The sequence below is a fragment of the Poecilia reticulata genome, chromosome 7 (genome assembly GCF_904066995.2).
Source record: "Poecilia reticulata chromosome 7, P_reticulata-male-v2, whole genome shotgun sequence".
In the NCBI taxonomy this organism is placed as follows: domain Eukaryota; kingdom Metazoa; phylum Chordata; class Actinopteri; order Cyprinodontiformes; family Poeciliidae; genus Poecilia; species Poecilia reticulata.
Window position 1 is genome coordinate 784,271 of NC_088836.1, and position 19,335 is coordinate 803,605.

At 40.9% G+C, this 19,335-nt stretch overlaps 1 protein-coding gene across 12 annotated transcripts in view; it reads left to right on the top strand.

The window, feature by feature from the left end:
• Nucleotides 1–19,335, top strand: part of agrn (agrin) — a 464,513-nt gene that overhangs the window by 220,156 nt on the left and 225,022 nt on the right. The window lies entirely within an intron of this gene.

Consider the following 19,335-nt stretch of genomic DNA (forward strand, 5'->3'; position numbering starts at 1 on the left):
GCAGATTCAACTACGCTACACTTGGTCATGTTACCAGTTAGCCATTCCATCCATCCATCCATCCATCCATCCATCCATCCATCCATCCATCCATCCATCCATCCATCCATCCATCCATCCATCCATCCATCCATCCATCCATCCATCCATCCATCCATCCATCCATCCATCCATCCATCCATCCATCCATCCATCCATCCATCCATCCATCCATCCATCCATCCATCCATCCATCCATCCATCCATCCATCCATCCATCCATCCATCCATCCATCCATCCATCCATCCATCCATCCATCCATCCATCCATCCATCCATCCATCCATCCATCCATCCATCCATCCATCCATCCATCCATCCATCCATCCATCCATCCATCCATCTATCTATCTTCCGCTTATCTGGGGTCGGGTCACGGGGGCAGCAGCTTCGGAAGGGAGGCCCAGACTTCCCTCTCCCCAGCCACTTCTTCCAGCTCCTCCGGGGGAATCCCAATGCATTCCCAGGCCAGCCGAGAGACATAGTCCCTCCAGCGTGTCCTGGGTCTTCCCCGAGGCCTCCTCCCGGTGGGACGTGCCTGGAACACCTCACCAGGGAGGCGTCCAGGAGGCATCCTGACCAGATGCCCGAGCCACCTCAACTGACTCCTCTCGACGTGGAGGAGCAGCGGCTCTACTCTGAGTCCCTCCCGTATGACCGAGCTTCTCACCCTATCTCTAAGGGAGAGCCCAGCCAGCCTGCGGAGGAAACCCATTTTGGCCGCTTGTATCTGTGATCTCGTTCTTTCGGTCATGACCTAAAGCTCATGACCATAGATGAGGATGGGAACGTAGATCCCATCCTCAAATTGAGAGCTTCGGTTTTTGACACGGCTCTCTCTACACCACGACGGACCGGTATAGCGCCCGCTTCACGGCAGACGCTGCCCCAATCCGCCTGTCGATCTCCCGCTCCCTTCTTCCGTCATTCGTGAAAAAGATCCCCAGATACTTGAACTCCTCCACTTGAGGCAGGACGACCCCCCTGACCCGGAGAAGGCACTCTACCCTTTTCCGGCTCAAGACCATGGCCTCGGATTTGGAGGCACTGAGCCTCATCCCAGCCACTTCACACTCGGCCGCGAACCGCTCTAGCCAGAGCTGCAGATCACGTTCTGATGAAGCCAACAGGACCACATCATCCGCAAAAAGCAGAGATGTGAACCTAAGGCCACCAAAACGGATCCCCTCAACACCTTGGCTGCGCCAAGAAATTCTGTCCATAAAAGTAATGAACAGAATCGGTGACAAAGGGCAGCCTTGGCGGAGTCCAACTCTCACCGGAAACGAGCCCGACTTACTGCCGGCAACGCGGACCAGACTGTGACACCGATCACACAAGGACCTGACAGGCCGTATCAAAGGGCCCGGTACCCCATACTCCTGGAGAACCCCTCACAAGGCCCCCCTGGGGACACGGTCATACGCCTTCTCCAAGTCCACAAAACACATGTAGACTAGTTTTGCGTACTCCCATGCACCCTCCAGGACCCTGCTGAGAATGTAGAACTGGTCCAATGTTCCACGACCAGGACGAAAACCACACCGCTCTTCCTGAATCCGAGGTTCGACTATCCGACGGACCCTCCTCTCCAGGACCCCTGAATAGACCTTACCAGAGAGGCTTAAGAGTGTAACCCCCCCTGTAATTGGAGCACACCCTCCGGTCCCCCTTTTTAAACAGGGGGACCACCACCCCAGTCTGCCAATCCAGGGGAACTGCCCCCGATGTCCATGCAATATTGCAGAGTTGCGTGAGCCAACACAACCCTACAACATCCAGAGCCTTTAGGAACTCCGGGCAGATCTCATCTACCCCCAGGGCCCTGCCACCGAGGAGCTTTTTGACCACCTCGGCGACCTCGCCCCAGAGATTGAAGAGCCCAACCCAGAGTCCCCAGGCTCAGCTTCCTCAACAGAAGGCATGTTGGTGGGATTGAGGAGGTCTTCTAAGTATTCCGCCCACTGGCCCACAACGTCCCGTGTTGAGGTCAGCAGCACATCATCCCCACTATAAACAGTGTTGGTGCTGCACTGCTTCCCCCTCCTGAGACGCCGGATGGTGGACCAGAATCGCCTCGAAGCCGTACGAAGTCTTTCTCCATGGCCTCTCCAAACTCCTCCCACGCCCGAGTTTTTGCCTCAGCAACCACCCGAGCCACATGCCGCTTCGCCCGCCGGTACCCATCAGCTGCTACTGGAGTCCCACAGGCCAAAGAGGCCTGATAGGACTCCTTCTTCAGCTTGACAGCATCCCTCACCGAAGGTGTCCACCAACGGGTCCGAAGGTGTCCACCAACGGGTCCGAAGGTGTCCACCAACAGGTCGCACCCGTTGGCACCACCAACAACCTTGCGGCTGCAGCTCCGATAAGCTACCTCGGCAATGGAGGTATGGAACATGGTCCACTCAGACTCAATGTCCCCCACCTCCCCCGGAACGTGTTCGAAGTTCTGCCGGAGATGGGAGTTAAAGCTCCGTCTCACAGGGGACTCCGCCAAACGTTCCCAGCAGACCCTCACTACACGTTTGGGCATGCCAGGTCTGACCGGCTTCCTCCCCCACCACTGGAGCCAACTCACCACCAGGTAGTGGTCAGTGGACAGCTCCGCACCTCTCTTCACCCGAGTGTTCAAGACATACGGCCGCAAATCAGATGAAACGATGACAAAATTGATCATCGAACTGCTGCCTAGGGTGTCCTGGTGCCAAGTGCACATGTGGACGCCCTTATGCTTCAACATGGTGTTCGTGATGGACAATCCGTGAAGAGCACAGAAGTCCAACAACAGAACACCACTCGAGTTCAGATCGGGGGGGCCGTTCCTCCCAACCACGCCCCTCCAGGTCTCACTGTCATTGCCCACATGAGCGTTGAAGTCCCCCAGTAGAACAAGGGAGTCCCCGGGAGGGGCACTCTCCAGTACCCCCGTCTTGGTGGGCTTCAGATTACCCCACCAAGACGGGTGGGTAATCTGAACTGCTGTTCGGCCCGTAAGCACAGACAACAGTCAGAACCCGTCCCCCCACCCGTAGGCGGAGGGAGGCTACCCTCTCGTTCACCGGGGTAAACCCCAACGTACAGGCGCCAAGATGGGGGGCAACAAGTATGCCCACTCCTGCCCGGCGCCTCTCACCGTGGGCAACTCCAGAGTGGAAGTACGTCCAGCCCCTCTCAAGGAGACTGGTTCCAGAACCAGAGCCATGCGTCGAGCTGAGGCCGACGCATGGCTCTCAGTCTCGCACACTAGCTCCGGTTCCTTCCCCACCAGAGAGGTGACATTCCATGTCCCAAGAGCCAGCTTCTGCAGCCGAGGATCAGACCGCCAGGGTCCCCTCCCTCGGCTGCCGCCCGTAACACACTGCACCTGACCCCTTTGGCCCCTCCGACAGGTAGTGAGCCCATTGGAAGGGGGACCCACGTCTCCTCTTCGGGCTGAGCCCGTCCACCAGGCGCTCGCCATCGTGCCCCACCTCCAGGCCTGGCTCCAGAGTGGGGCCCCGGTGACCCGCGTCCGGGCGAGGGAACACCAGATCCAACGTTCGTCTCCATCATAAGGGGTCTTCGGGCTGCGCTTTGTCTGGTTCCTCACCTAGGACCTGTCTGCCTTGGGTGACCCTAACAGGGGCATAAAGCCCCAGACAGCATAGTTCCTAGGATCATTGGGACACTCAAACCCCTCCACCATGATAAGGTGGCAGCCCAAGCAGGAGGTTCCAGGTCCAGTTTATGTCTAAAGCACATTTCAAAATGCCTTACTTCATAAAAACCTCATGCAGTCATCAATTATGAAATAAATATTTAGGCCTGTCGCAATAAACGATAAAAAAATTAATCGAACGATAAATTAAACCTATCGACCTCATTTTAATTCTTGGCTTTATCGTCTCTTCCTGCCTTTTTTCTTTCTGTTGATGACACTGAATGAAAAAAATCTCAACTCTGGTACTCTCCACTGACCCTCCCTTCCTATTTCCTTAGTGTAATGTCCAGGGCACACTACACGAGTTGTCAGCCCATTTTCAAAACCTGAGAGACACATTAGCCGACAGAAGTCCTAGGTATAACGGTTCGATCGGTTCGTCGTGCCGTGTGGTATCCATGCACATGGGCACAAAATAATTTTAAAATCAGGCATTAATCAATGCTTTACTAGAATCTACCTGTGATGCATGTGGTTAGAGTCAGCGTAAAGTCCTGACTGAATGAAAATCATTGTAACCTATTTATGTCACGTTAACGAAGAACAGCTGAAATCTTACCGGGTTTTTCAACAGCGGTAGCAATTTGGCTCCAACTCCTCCCCTTGTCATTTCTATATTCTTTGCACCAAATGTTGAATAAACATTAATGTTGTTTCCACATATCATCTCCAATGTCCACTGGACTTCGGGTCGCGCCGTGCCAGCTATTGGGATTTCCCTCCGTAATTTCCCCTCAGAAAGGGTGGAGGAGAATCCGCGCTTTCTGATTGGCTACCTGTCACATTCAACAGGCTGCGTTGACTCTCCCAGTCGGGAAAAACCACTGACTTAGATCGGAGTGGCCACGACCATCTACCGTAACACACCATACACTACAGGATGATCGGTTACGAAATCACCAGCGACAATCTTAGATTGGCCAACGATCTAAGATTGTCATAAGATTGAAAATAGGGGCAAAAATCGTGTAGTATGAACTATTGCATTAGGTAGTCGGATGTGCCCATCTTCTCTATTTAAATCTAGTGATTGCTGAAGGGCAATATAGTATACAGACTTCATAATCTGCACTATTTTGGTTGAATGCAGTATTTATTTCCACTTTGGCTTTATGTTGTTTACTTTTTATTCAAGTACGTTTTTTGTTAATAGAGACTGAGAATCCATTAACACTGGAACTGATTTAGTTTTTCAGTTTCAGTGTTATGTGTTCTTTTGAAAATAAAGTCTATCCATCTATGGGAGGAAATCACATGCATTATTAGTCATTTCCATTAAATCAGTGTCAAAAGGTCTTGAAACAATATTATCGTTTATTGCAATAATTTTTTAGACAATTAATCGTCCAGCAAAATGTGTTATCGTGACAGGCCTATAAATATTACATACTGTCAAATACCATCAAGTAAACACATATCTAATGTATTGATCAGAATTTCACTAATCAAACAGCTTCAACCAGCTTTAGCCTCAAAGGAACTCAGGGTTCCAGCTGTTTTTCTGTTTTTTGGGAGTTTGTTCCAGATCTGTGGTGCATAGAAGCTGAATGCTGCTTCTCCATTTTTGGTTTTGGTTCTGGATTCAGAATAGAACCAAACCAAAATCGAAATCAGAATTAGGTTTATACCATTCCGTACTGCTATGGATTCCCAAAATTCCCAGCGCTCATGAACCACAGTCCACAAATACTTGAAACTCCCTCAAAAAATGAACAGTTCAAACAGCAAATATGTATAAAACATAAAACATGCACAGTGGTAGCAGCATTAGCACTACAGCAGAAGCTAACATCCACAGTCGTCATTATATGGGAATACAGCCAATCAGCACCAATGAAAACAAATGATTTCCTATTTGGAAATCCTCAACCTATCTGCTGAGCATTAAATGGCCTTTAATAAATGTCAAGATGAACAAGTATGGATCCTAAACCACCTGCTCATCTCTGAGAAAAGACCATGCAGGAAAAGGGGCAAAACTGCATATTCAACAAAATGCCAAAACATGGAAGAAAGAGAAAAATCACGTAATCATTGGGCAGGTTGTGTAAACAGAGCAGAAACATTTTGCACAGAGCCAAATTCATTGTTTTGTTAAAGTTTAAGGGCTTTTGTAGTCAGATGGGAGAGCAGAATGACAAGCAAAGAATTTTCAGCAGGAAATTGCTCATAAAACGAACAAAATGACAAAAGGATTTTACTTTTTTTTTCAGATTTGGCAAAGTGCTTTCTGTAAGTGTAAGAGTGAGTATGATTTAGCTTCATTCAGCCACTCTGTATGAAAGCTGTAAAAAAAAATGTATTAATAGAACTTTTCAGGATTTCTGCTCCACAATTTGGCAAGAACTCGTTGCCTTCAGTCACTAACAGTTTTCTGATGTCAAGTTGATTCGTTAGCTAAGAACAGATGAAAAGAAAGAAATTTGTTTTTTTTACTGGAGTAAACTTAAAGGAAATGTTCTGCATTAAAGCTGAACTTTTTCAAAGGCATATCCATATCACGATGGAGTCAGGGCATCTCATGCGTTCATCCTCTCTACTTTTAAAGTTTAAAAATACCCAACTTTCACAAATATAAAATCATTTGTCAACCTCTCTTCAGTTATCAGCTAGTTTTTGATTTCAGCGTATGAATTATACGTATGGTTTCAAAACCCATAAAACATATAACATTTGTTGTTCAAACTCTGTTTTTAAATAAGATGCCAGGCAGGGTATGCTGTTCCTGTTGCTAACTAACTAGCTAACAAACAGCTAGTTTGTTTAGCTCCCAGTATTGCTTAATAAAACAGATTTTTGTTAATTGGAAATCTGGAAGGAATTTGCATTGGAGACTAAATAAATAAAATAAAAAGTGAAATTGAAAGAGAATGGGACCTAGAAAGACTCAAGCTTCAGAGGATCTTGATGACATTAAGAAATCCCTGGATTTTCTCTCGGAGGAAGTGACAGCTATACGGCTGCATCAAAACAATATTTTGGACTTAGTGAAAGAAGTGAAGTCGTTGAGACTTTCTAATGAGGAAAAGAATAAACGAATCGCTGCATTGGAGAACCGAGTGGCCGATTTGGAGCAATACAGTAAGATAAATGATGTGATCATCACTGGACTTAGAGTTAAGCCCTGTTCGTATGCCAGCGCAGTGGCTGGCTGCACCTGGTACGGTTGGTGAACCATCGGTCGAAGTGCTCGACTCCACAGAGAAACAGGTGACTTCTTTCCTCCGGACTAAGGGGACAGAGGTGGACTGCGACACTGTGGAAGCATGCCACCCGCTTCCGAGAAGAGGAAAAGATGATAAATCTGCCATCATCATGAGATTCACAAAGAGGAAATACAAGTTTGCTCTGTTAAAACAAGGCAGATTGCTGAAAGGATTTGATGTATTTATTAATGAGCACTTGACCAAGAAGAATGCTGATATCGCCAGAAAGGCTCGGTTTCTGAGAAAACAAGGAAGGATCCAATCAACATGGACAACAAATTGTAAGGTTTTCGTTAAACTTAATGGAACTCCAGAGGAGGCAAAGGTTCTGGTTGTTCGGGACATCGCTGACCTGGATAAGTACAACTGAATGCTTTGCGTTATTTCTGGGATCTCAGGTGATTGCACATGACACTCAATCACCATGTGTCAGTTAAACAACATGTTGTCCTCAACATCTATGGACACAACATTAACACCTCTAACTAAAGCTGATTACCCGGAACTGAAAACTTTTGACTACACTGAATATAAGAGTCAGGACAAGGAAAAGGATTTGGACCCAGAAAACAACTTTTTCTATAACATTGGGAATAACTGTTGCTACTACTCGACTCAACAATACAATATAACAGTTAATGCAGAAAATAAATTCTCCATAATACATTTCAACAGCAGAAGCTTATATGCGAACTTTAACCACATCAAGGACTGTTTAAGCCAATTTAAACAACCTTTTAGTGTCATCACTATCTCTGAAACCTGGCTTACTTCTAACAAGGGAGCCGATTTTGCATTAGATGGTTATGAATTTAGTTATATTAATAGAGACGGAAAGATTGGTGGAGGAGTAGCTGTATATGTGGACAGCAGTTTTAGATATAAGCAGATTGAAAACATGACTAATGTGGTTAAAGATCTTTTTGAATGTTTAACAGTTGAAATATATATGGAAAAAAATAAAAATGTAATTGTTAGCTGTATATATAGGACTCCTGGTTCTAACATGAACCTTTTCACAGAATGGTTTGAGAAAACATACAGCTATAACTTCAAAGAACTACTTTATTTGTGGGGACTCTAATATTGATCTGCTGAATGTCAACAATCACAAATTGACTGAAGAGTTTATTAATACTACATGTAGTCTGAGCCTTTGCCCTCAAATTACGAGACCTAGCAGAATCACAGCCAATAGAGCTACATTAATAGATAACATATTTACAAATTTAATAGACAACACAATAAGTGAATTGTTAGTTCATGACATCAGTGATCATTTACCTGTTTTTGTTGTTTGTGATATCTGGCACATGAAAGTCAAGACTAAAAATAATTTAATTATTAAAAGATTAAGGATGGAAAAATCTATAAATGTATTTAAAGATAAATTATCTAAACAAAACTGGGAGTCAGTATTAAAAGAAAATGACATGGATAAAGCATATGATAATTTTCTGAATATTTTTAAATCATTATATGAGAAAAATTGTCCGAATGTAGAGTTTATTTCTGCAAATAAATACTCTGAAACTCCATGGATCACAAAGGGATTGCAAAATGCCTGTAAAAAAAAGAATAAGTTATATAGAGACTTCATAAGGCATAGATCAACTGGGGCAGAAAATAATTACAAGAAATATAAGAACAAATTGACTGCTGTTTTAAGAATAGCAAAACAAGATTATTATAGTAAACAGTTGGACAGAAATAAAAAAAAAATATTAAAGGTATCTGGAATATTTTAAACAGTGTTATTAGAAAAAACTCCAAACATGTTAGTTATCCACAATACTTTACAAATAATGGAGATAAACATTTAAATAACATGGAAGAGATAGTTCATAATTTTAATAACTACTTTGTAAGTGTGGGCCCTAAATTGGCTGAGGAAATCCCGCAGCCCACAGGACATGAAATATAAATGATGTATTAGTTAGAAATCCAGATTCCATGATTCTTACAGCAGTGGAGGAAAATGAGATCATAGATATAGTACATAAATGTGAAAATAAAAGGTCAACTGATTATGACGGCATTGATATGATAATAATTAAGAAGGTGATTGTGGAAATTATTCAACCGCTAACATATATCTGTAACCTGTCAATTCAAACAGGAATATTTCCACAAAAAATGAAAATTGCGAAAGTCATCCCACTATATAAATCTGGGAATAGACATGATTTCACAAATTACAGGCCTGTTTCATTACTTCCACAATTTTCCAAAATTGTGGAAAAAATATTTGTTGTTAGATTAGAAAGATTTATTAGTAAACATCATATACTGACTGAAAGTCAGTATGGATTCAGGCCACAAAGATCCACAGCGATGGCAGTTCTGCATTTAATAGAAGAGGTGACCAGTGCATTAGATAAAAAGAAACATGCTGTTGGGGTGTTTATTGATTTTAAAAAAAGCATTTGATACAATTGATCATGACATACTCCTCAGAAAACGTGAGTGTTATGGTCTAAGAGGAGTAGTATTGCATTGGATGAAAAGTTATCTCAGCAATAGGCAACAATTTGTGCAGTTGGGTGATGTCCAGTCCTCATGCATGGACATTGTTTGTGGTGTTCCCCAGGGATCAGTATTGGGGCCAAAATTGTTTATTTTGTATATAAATGATATATGTAAGGTCTCCAAGAGACTTAACTTTGTACTATTCGCTGATGATACAAACATATTTGGTACGGGTGAAAATTTACGACAGTTGTTGCTTGAAATTAATCTAGAGTTATATAAACTGAAAGAGTGGTTTAATATTAACAAATTGTTGCTAAATTTAGATAAAACAAAGTTTATGTTGTTTGGTAAGTGTAAAGAGAAGAGTGATTTACAAATAAAAATTGATAATATGACTGTGGAGAGAGTCAAAATAAGATCTGTTGGAAACCTCACATAAAATATGTCCAATCTAAAATTGTAAGAAGTATTGCAGTTCTTTCTAATGCTAGAAAATATTTAATATTTCTGTCTCCTCTTATTATGTACTGTTCACTTATCTTACCATATCTATGTTACTGTGTGGAAATTTGGGGCAACACTTACAGAACGTCACTTCAATCATTATGCACATTACAGAAAAGAGCCATCCGTTTAGTTCATAACGCTGATTTTTATTGTCATACCCACAATCTATTCATAGATTCTTATTTACTGAAACTCACTGACTTGGTAGAGTTTCAAACTGCACAGATTATGTTTAAAGTCAGAAACAAAATATTGCCAGAAAATATTCAAAAATTATTTTCTGATAGAGTGGGGGAATATGACTATAGAGAAAACCTCAATTTCAGAACTTGAAGGCTCGAACAACAATGAAAATAATGTGCATTTCTGGTGTTGGTGTGAAGATCTGGAATAAACTCTCTAAAGAGCTGAAGCAAAGTCCAAGCATGAGATATTTTAAGAAAGGTCTCAAAATAGCTATTATTCAAAGGTATAAGGAAGAACAAGGGGGATAATCCTGGCTGGGAATTAAAACTCTAAGTATGAATTCATCAAGTGGGTGCAGGTCTGTGCAGGTGTGGGTAAATGTATAAAGGTATGTAAATAGTTGTGTATTTTGTATATAAGCAGATGAGTGTGTATATGGGTGTATGTATGTATATGTGTATAGGTGTATGTATATGTGAATATGTATATATGTATGTGTACAAATGTGTATGTGTGTGTATGCAGTACTTTCATTTGGCTGAGGAAATATTACTACAATTATTATTTCATTTTGTCAGGAAGGATATTGGAAACTGAAAATAATGTGATAAATTACAGCTGGAAAAGGGGTATGATTATATAAGTTATACTTCTTCATACTCCTTTTCAGACTCATAATCACCGATGTGATGTGTCTTCAAGAAATTTATTATGTACTTTGTGTTTGTTCTATACTGCCGGTGAAAGGTTTGTCTGAAATAAATTACTAAATTACTAATTACTAATCTTTTCGCTGTGGTGACCCCTAAAGGAAAAAGCTGAAGAGAAAAGAAGCTGTTTAAAATATTTCTGATTACACTCAATCAGAAGCTAACATATTTATTGGACATTTTTAACCTGAAATAAAATAAAAATAGTAGAGTGTCAGAAATACTCTCAAACTCAGAATGTTTACAGTGTTTAAAGTGTGGCTGTAAAACATGGACATATTATGTGTCAGTGCAGAGAAATGAGTCTGAAAATGTGTTAGAACATTAGAATGTGTTATCAGCCAGACAAAAGAAAGGGCAGAACTGAACCTCACACACACCCTCTCTTCACCTTTACACCCATCTACCTGTCTCCAGGTTCTCCACACACTTCAGTCTTTCATTATTAATCGTTACACCAACTCTCTCTTCAGACCTCAATAATTGATACTTTCCCCCAGATTCAATCTAAAAATAGTTGGATCAAACTTGCCTTATTTACTCTACATTTTTCCTCTGTAAGACAATAATAAATTAAAAAGACTTGGCACTAAAATACAGTCCTGGCACACAAACTCATTAGTTCTTCACGCCGTGGAGGTGAAGGGGGATAAAATGAAGGCTGGATGAAGTCGAACAACTTTTTACCTGGGGTTTTAATAACAACTCTTCCTGCTGTCGGCCCCTGAGGCAACACCATATGGCCTCACCAGCACCGACTGACGGAGCCGATGGCTCTCTGTATGAGCTGATGCAAAGCAGAAGCAGTCATGAATAATCTGACTATTCTCGAGTCATAATTCCACTTCAGACAATGAGGAGGGCCACCGGCCACACAGCGCAGCACAATGTGGTGAAAACGCCAAAGGCCTTTTAGCATATTAACTGTTCACCTTGAAGTAGCAGAGGAAAAGCAAATACTTCGATCTTTCTTCTTTTTTTTTTTTAATAAAAATATGTGAAGTGAAGAAATGATGGAAAACCTTTGAAGGCATTCACAAATGAAAATTTTCAATTTCCAAAGAATGATTTTTTTTGTGCCTTTTTTGATTTCTTAAAGGCATTATTTCAACATAATACAAATGACATCTCACTCCTTCTGCTTTCCAGGCTCTGCAACTCTGCTGCTGCTGGCAGAAACCAAAGAAGAGCTTATGCAACCGAATTATAATTAATATCTTTATTGGCTCTCGTGTATCACAACATCATATGATTTGTGCCTGTAGTGAATTTAACTATTTTTTACACAAAGTAAATAAATAACAGATGTTTCTTTTCTAAAAGTTGTAATTACTAATTAGTGCCTCATGCATCTATAGATCAGTTTTCCAGGTTGGACTCTGGTTTCATTCTCACCTTTAATACAAAACAAATATTTTTACACACATAACCAAACCGCTGCATATCAGGGTAACACTTTATTTGAACAGGGGTGAAAAAGACTGACAACTTGAGATTAACCAAGAAATCATTACTGATATAAATTTGTTATAAAAGTATTACGGTGAAAAGTATTATGTTATTAAAGGTAAAGTTTAAACAGTAATGATTTACTGGTTAATGCCAAGTTGTCATAACAAAGACATTTTGAATAATGTCAACTTTGTATTAAAAGTGTCATAATTTACCGAATGACGCTTTATGACAACAGTTATAAATATTCATGAAGGCTTATTCATGTTTATGACAGGTGTTATGTCATATTTATGAGTGTCATGACAGTCTTATTCACCCCCCTTCAAATAAAGTGTTACCCATAACACTTTACATTTCCTAGTAATTCACATTATCAACTATAAAAGAAACCATAAAAACTGGTCCACTCTGACTTATAATTAAAACCTTTTCCATTATTATTTTCTAAACTAGAAGTGACTTGATAATAAAACCCCTTTTCTTCTGAATCTGTCATATTTCTTATAAAAAAAATCATAATTTCTCCAGACTGAACCAAAATAGCCTGAGTGACCTTCTGTGGGCTGATATTTATAGAAGACAGAAAATGTCATTTTTCTGATTCAGTATTCAGATTTTTCTGAGTAATGCCAAATCATGTTTTTTTTTTCCAAAGGCATATCTAAAATATTCCAAAGAAAAAGCTGAAATACTTGATGCTGAATGACAGCACTCTAAGAAATGATCCTGTAAGTTTACAGTCAAATACTGGCAGCTGTAGACGCCAGAAGTTTACTGTAAATACACAGTAGCTGTACTGTAAATAATCCTGACAGTAGATTACTGTTAATGCAAGTATGGTGTAGATACTGTGTAAGAACAGTAAACTTCTTATGTCTATAGCTGCCAGTAGATTAGAAAGAACGGTAATCTACCGTTTTTCTGAAAGAACGGTAAAAAAAAAATAGTGGTAGCTACAGACGCCAGTTTTTTTGTTTTTGTTTGTTTGTTTTTACCGTTCTTTCAGAAAAACGGTTAAAAAAACCAAAAAACTGCCGTCTGTAGATACCCTTATTTTACTGGATATTTAATTAACTGTTAATTAAGTATCACCACCTTTTAAAGTGGTGTACTGTAAGTAAATACTGTAATGACGCCAACACACCGCAGATGTAGTACCGCCAACAGAGTTTATTAGAAACTAGAAAATTCCTGCAGAAATTTTAAGGGGTATGCCAAAGTGTGCCCGTCGGCTTAGACCCAGCGTTATGATGCTAAACATTTGCATTAATGCTAAAGAAAGCTGCAATGTAGTCAATAACCTGTGGAGAGGCAGAAGCATGTTGACTATGCTGTACTTGTACCATTCAGTATGTTAAAATTAATGCATAAGCTAAAATTAGCCAATATGCTAATGTTCAGGATCTGCGCAAGTCAGTTCACTATCCTGTGAAAAAAAAAACATAAAAAAGGCTGATATTATTGCACCGCCTACGGCAGTGCACTAACCTGAGGGGAATATGCAGACTTTTATTTTGAAACTTTCAGTAAGCTTCATTATTGTTACACATTTGATTAATGGCCACATTAATCCAACGTGTAACAGTCCAGCTAAATAATGCCCAAAACAGCAAGTAGTTCTGGCATTTGCCAGCTAGGCCTGTCACAATAACAAATTTTGCTGAGCGATTAATTGTCAAAAAAAATTATTGCAATAAACGATAATATTGTTTCAAGACTTTTTGACACTGATTTAATGGAAATGACTAATAATGCATGCAATTTCCTGCCATAGATATACACTTTATTTTCAAAAGAACACATAACACTAGAACTGAAACTAAATAAACAAAACAACTAAAAACAAAAATAAAATGGATTCTCCGTCTCCATTAACAAAAAACGTACTTGAATAAAACTAAACATGAAGCTAAAGTGGAAATGAACACTGCATTCAACCAAAAGAGTGCAGATTATGAAGTCTGTATACTTTATTGCCCTTCAGTAATCACTAGATTTAAATAGAGAAGATGGGCACATCCGACTACCTAATGCAATAGTTCACACTACACGATTTTTTTGCCCCTAATCTTAGATCGTTGGCCGATCTAAGATTGATTTCGTAACCGATCATCCTGCAGTGTGTGGTGTGTTACGGCAGATCGTCGTGGCCACTCCGATCTAAATCAGGGGTTTTACCCGACTCTAAATGTGACAGGTAGCCAATCAGAAAGCGCGGATTCACCTCCATGCTTTCTGAGGGGAAATTATGAAGCGAATCCCAAACAGCTGAAACGGAGCAACATGAAGTCCAGCAGACATTGGAGATGATATGTGGAAACAACATTAACATTTCGTGCAAAGAATATAGAAATGACAAGAAGAGTTGAAGCCAAAATTTCTACCGCAGTTGATAAACCCCGTTACTTTTCAGCTGTTCTTCGTTAAAGTGACAAATAGGCTATAATGATTTTCATTCAGTCAGGACTTCACGCTGACTCTATAGCCACATGCATCACAGGTAGATTCTAGTAAAGCATTAATTAATGCCTGATTTTAAAATTAGTTAACTGGACTTGTAGCCATTATTTTGTGCTCTGGTGGCTGGACACCACACGGCACGACGAACCCGATCGAACCGTTATACCTAGGATTTCTGTCGGCTAATGTGTGGTCTCAGGGTTTGAAAATGGACCGACAATCGGCCGACAACTCGTGTGTGCACTGGACATTACACTAAGGAAATGATGAAGGGAGGGGTTACTGGAGAGCACCGGAGTTGAGCCTTTTTTCATTCAGTGTCATCAACAGAAGGAAAAAAAGGCAGGAAGAGACGATAAAGCCCATAATTAAAATGAGATTGATAGGTTTAATTTATCGTGCGATCGCGACAGACCTAATGCCAGCTCAGCCCTAATGTGTGCAATTTGAGAGTTCCGCCATGTTGTAGTTCTGCTATAGTAATTAATCCTCAGCCAACTGCTGTGTGTGTGCTGCGCAAGGCAGTGCACTAGGGGGCAGTGAAGTGCTACACATTATTGCACCGCCAACGGCGGTGCACTGACGTGAGAGGAATATGCAGGCTTTCATTTTGAAAGTTTCAGTAAGCTTCATTTTGATGACCACACCATTTCAATGTGCAACTGTGGTTTGTTTAAACCAGTCCCATAAAGCCCAAAAGCGCAATTACCTGATGTGAAAAATGTCAAGGCTTTTATTTTGAAATTTTCGGTAAGCTTCATTTTAAATAGCCACACTAATCCAATGTGTAACAGTGGTTTGGTTAATCCAGCTATATAATGCCCAAAACAGCAAGTAGTTCTAAATCCCAGCTAAGCCCTCCTCTGTAATAATTGAGTGTTCCACCATGTTGTAATTCTGACCTTCTGCTCTGCCCTTTGTATTAAAGTGTTCCGCCATGTTTAGAACTACAGAGACTTTGTAGTCCAAACCAGCAGCTTCTCCTTTCTCTATATTCTTTTGCCATAGCGATTAAGCCTCTGCCAACTGTCGTGTGTGTCTGTTCGTGAAGTTTGGCCGGGGACACCAACATGCTCCTATACTGCAACGGACAGTCTTCAGTCTCTGAGCACGATAGCCAGTGTCAGTCTCTGGATCATAACAAACAAAAAAGATAACAATGAGGAATGGAGCGAAGGAATACATTTTTACTACAACTCTAACAACAAGCCTCCATTACAGAAATGTAGGGTTTCAGAGATATTAGCACTTACGTAATCATTTTTGGAGCTTGAATCTTCGATGAATCCATGGAGGGATCAGAAGGGGGAGATTAGGCTGACAACTGGGGATCCATCCCTAATCAAACTGGTACTAACGTACAAAAAGGCAATAAAAGGATTAAAACATGCTGCAAAACATATATAAGAAGAACATCAGCGGGAATAATGCTCTCAACGTGAAAAAGCCTTTTACATTTTTTCAAAGGAAAGAAATCGATCAGAAAGGTTGATAAATCTGACCAATATGCATGTAAACGTTCAACATTATGAAAAAACATACTACATATTATTACGGATCTGTTCAAGTTAGCCAATAATTTGATTAAATGTTCACCAGCTCGATTTTTTCCAACACTTATACTCCACTAACATTCGGCATGCTAAGCTAAAAATGCTAACACCGAGCCGTGTGGCGAACGTGACGTCTATCACACAGGTTGAGCTCAACTCAAAATAATAGTTATAAACCATCTCAGAAAAAAATTACTTACCAAGCGTGGTAAACACCTCAGACAGGTGGAAAGTAAATAGTCCTGAAATGACTTGGCTTCTGTCGCTTTGCTTCGGTGGGAATCTGTGGTGGGAATCGGTGGGGCGGAGTCAGTGAATTAACTCCTTCAGTGTTAGAGTTCAGAGTTAAGAAGTAAAGAGTTATTGATTCCATTTTAACACCTCTAGATTTGATACGGAAACACTTTGTTTTAACACTGGATTTTAACTACTAATAATATACACCCCAAAGTTACATAAACAGAATGTGGCTCTATAAATGTAAAATTAACTCTGCTTTTGCACAAAGTCTACTAACACCAAAACATTTAACACTTTTGAATTTGCTGTGTAAGGCCGATCCAAAAACCGTCTGAAGCGTATGAGAGGGCTATTTCTCGTCTCCGATAGTCCCATGATTCATATCCATAGGTCATTTACAGTAATTGCAGTGATGAGAGAAATATGGTGTGTGCTGAGCTCAGAAATTTTTCAGAAATGCATGTAAAACACTGGGGTGGAGCGCGAGTTAGTCATGTCCCATCACTTCGCTCTGAAGCACCTTGACAGAAAACCGTAAGCCCTAGAGAAATTTCGAAAACATTTAGCAGACCAGGCATTCGATGCGATTTTATGACCAACTTTCATACCAATAATACAAGCTTTGCGGCCATGAGAGCGATTTCAAAATTATTTTGGGGTCAAAATTCTACTCCGTTTCTCACTCTAAAAAAGCGACAGTTGGTGTCAGTTACACTCTAAGGTTCGGCAGTTGGAAATTTCGCTTGTTTTTCACTTTTTACGTCGCCGTCGTAACTCTGATCCCCAATAAAAATAATAGCACCCATCTCGGCATCGAGCCGCACGTTTTGATACCATTTTTGTTGATGGGCATGCAGCGGTACGAGCCGCATTAAGGGAGACGGAAGAAGAATAAATAAAGTTATAAAGAGACATTCTATTGGGTGTAGAACAATAGGTGCCTGCCATGCAATGCATCGCAAGTCAGTCACTGCTCTTTCCTATGCATTGCTCTGGCATGCCCCTAATAAGAGCGAGCTGCTATTCCTGAGGCTGCAGCTCGCGCCTCTAACAAAACGTTACACTCAACTGAATAGCTTCACTGCTAACATACACTGAACTCTCCACTCTTCTGGTGTTCTGTCAGATCAGCATCAGTCCTGGTCCTCCCACTCCCCTGATTCCTTGCCCACATGACAGGTCCATCACATGTGAGTGGAAGTCAGCAGAGTCAGCCCATTACACTCTACACATAACAATAAGGATTACAACGCAACTTACAACAAATACACATAAGCATATGGACCCCAGCAGAACTAAACAATCGTTTGATTCAGGTGTGGAGCGGGGAAGCATCTGAAAGTTGCAGGATAGCAGCTCTCAAGGACTGGACTTGAGCACCTCTGTACTGAACAGTCGTACCGCGATATCCAAACAAATAACAACAAACAACTTACGTTAAGCATATGTTGATACTCTTGCGCAATCAGAAAGTTAATGCATTCATAAAAAAATAATCAAAAACATGATAATCTTAACATGGAACTTACCTTGTTATGATTAAATCCAGGCAAGATGGCGGGCAAACATGTGACGTCACAGAAACACCAACTTCTTCTTCTTCTTCTTAGTTTTACTGGCGATTGGCAACAAACTGTTAGTAGGATGACCGCCACTTACTGGTATGGAGTGTGGTTCGAGCAAACACCTTCTCTTTAGGGAAACTGACAAACCTATCTTAGAATTTGACTAAACAAGTGTTTAATTAACATACAACACCAACACTAGAAATCTAACACTTTTGATTTTGCTCTGCAGATTTCAATTCATTCTCTAACGGATGTATTATGGAAAGTATTTTTTTCTTTCCATTTAATATTGTCTTTAAATGCTGGTTCTCTAAGATGCAAATACAAGTAAAATGTCTTGCCTAGGAAAAAAAAACTGTATGGTACAATTATTTTACAGTAGTCTACTGCCAGTTGTCAATCTAGATTGTGACAACAGAAGAATACATCAATTTAACAATATTCTACCATATTTTTCTAATAACAGTATGTTACTGCTAGAATTCTGCTGTAAATTTACAGCCATTTCTAAGAGTGTAGTTAAACTATATTAGAGTGACAGAAACTTGGTGTGTACAGGTGCAGCTTAATTTAAATGTAAGTGAGGGAGCTTCAGGATGAATAATGTTCTTTATGGAGGCTGTCTGTGTTTTATCGCTCTAATCGCCTTTGTAACCAAAACATCAATTTATCTAATCCACACCAGTCAGGGCTCTTTGTTTAAGCCCTACACCCATGCACACACACAAAGGGAGAGTCAAAGGTCACACCTCCGACCCCATGCCTTCTTCCATTCCTGGATGTAAAGAATCCTCCCCCATGTTGAGTGCAGTGTGTATGGTGAGATTCAGGCTTGAACATGGAGGAAATCTGGATTCACATCCAAACCAGCTGGAGATAATCAGCAGGATGGTGACGGACATTTAGCAGCCTGACCCAGATCACCCTCATGTTCTATTCATGGTGACCTTTCCGTTGCCGTCTCCATCCACTCCCCCTTCAATCAGTCTGAACTCCTGTCTATACTAACATCCAATCAGAAGAACGGATGGGACATTTTTTAAAGGTGCATTCATTTATTTCAACATTGATGCTAATATCTTTGCTACATTATTGTATTGCATGCTTTGCATGATGCTGTTAGGAATAAAACGTTGACTTCTAAATGACCTCTGCTTCTTTACCTTTCAGCCTTTTGTTTTGTTTCATCCTCATTTTTGTTTTCCTCCTGTTATTAGAAATAAAACATCTTATTCA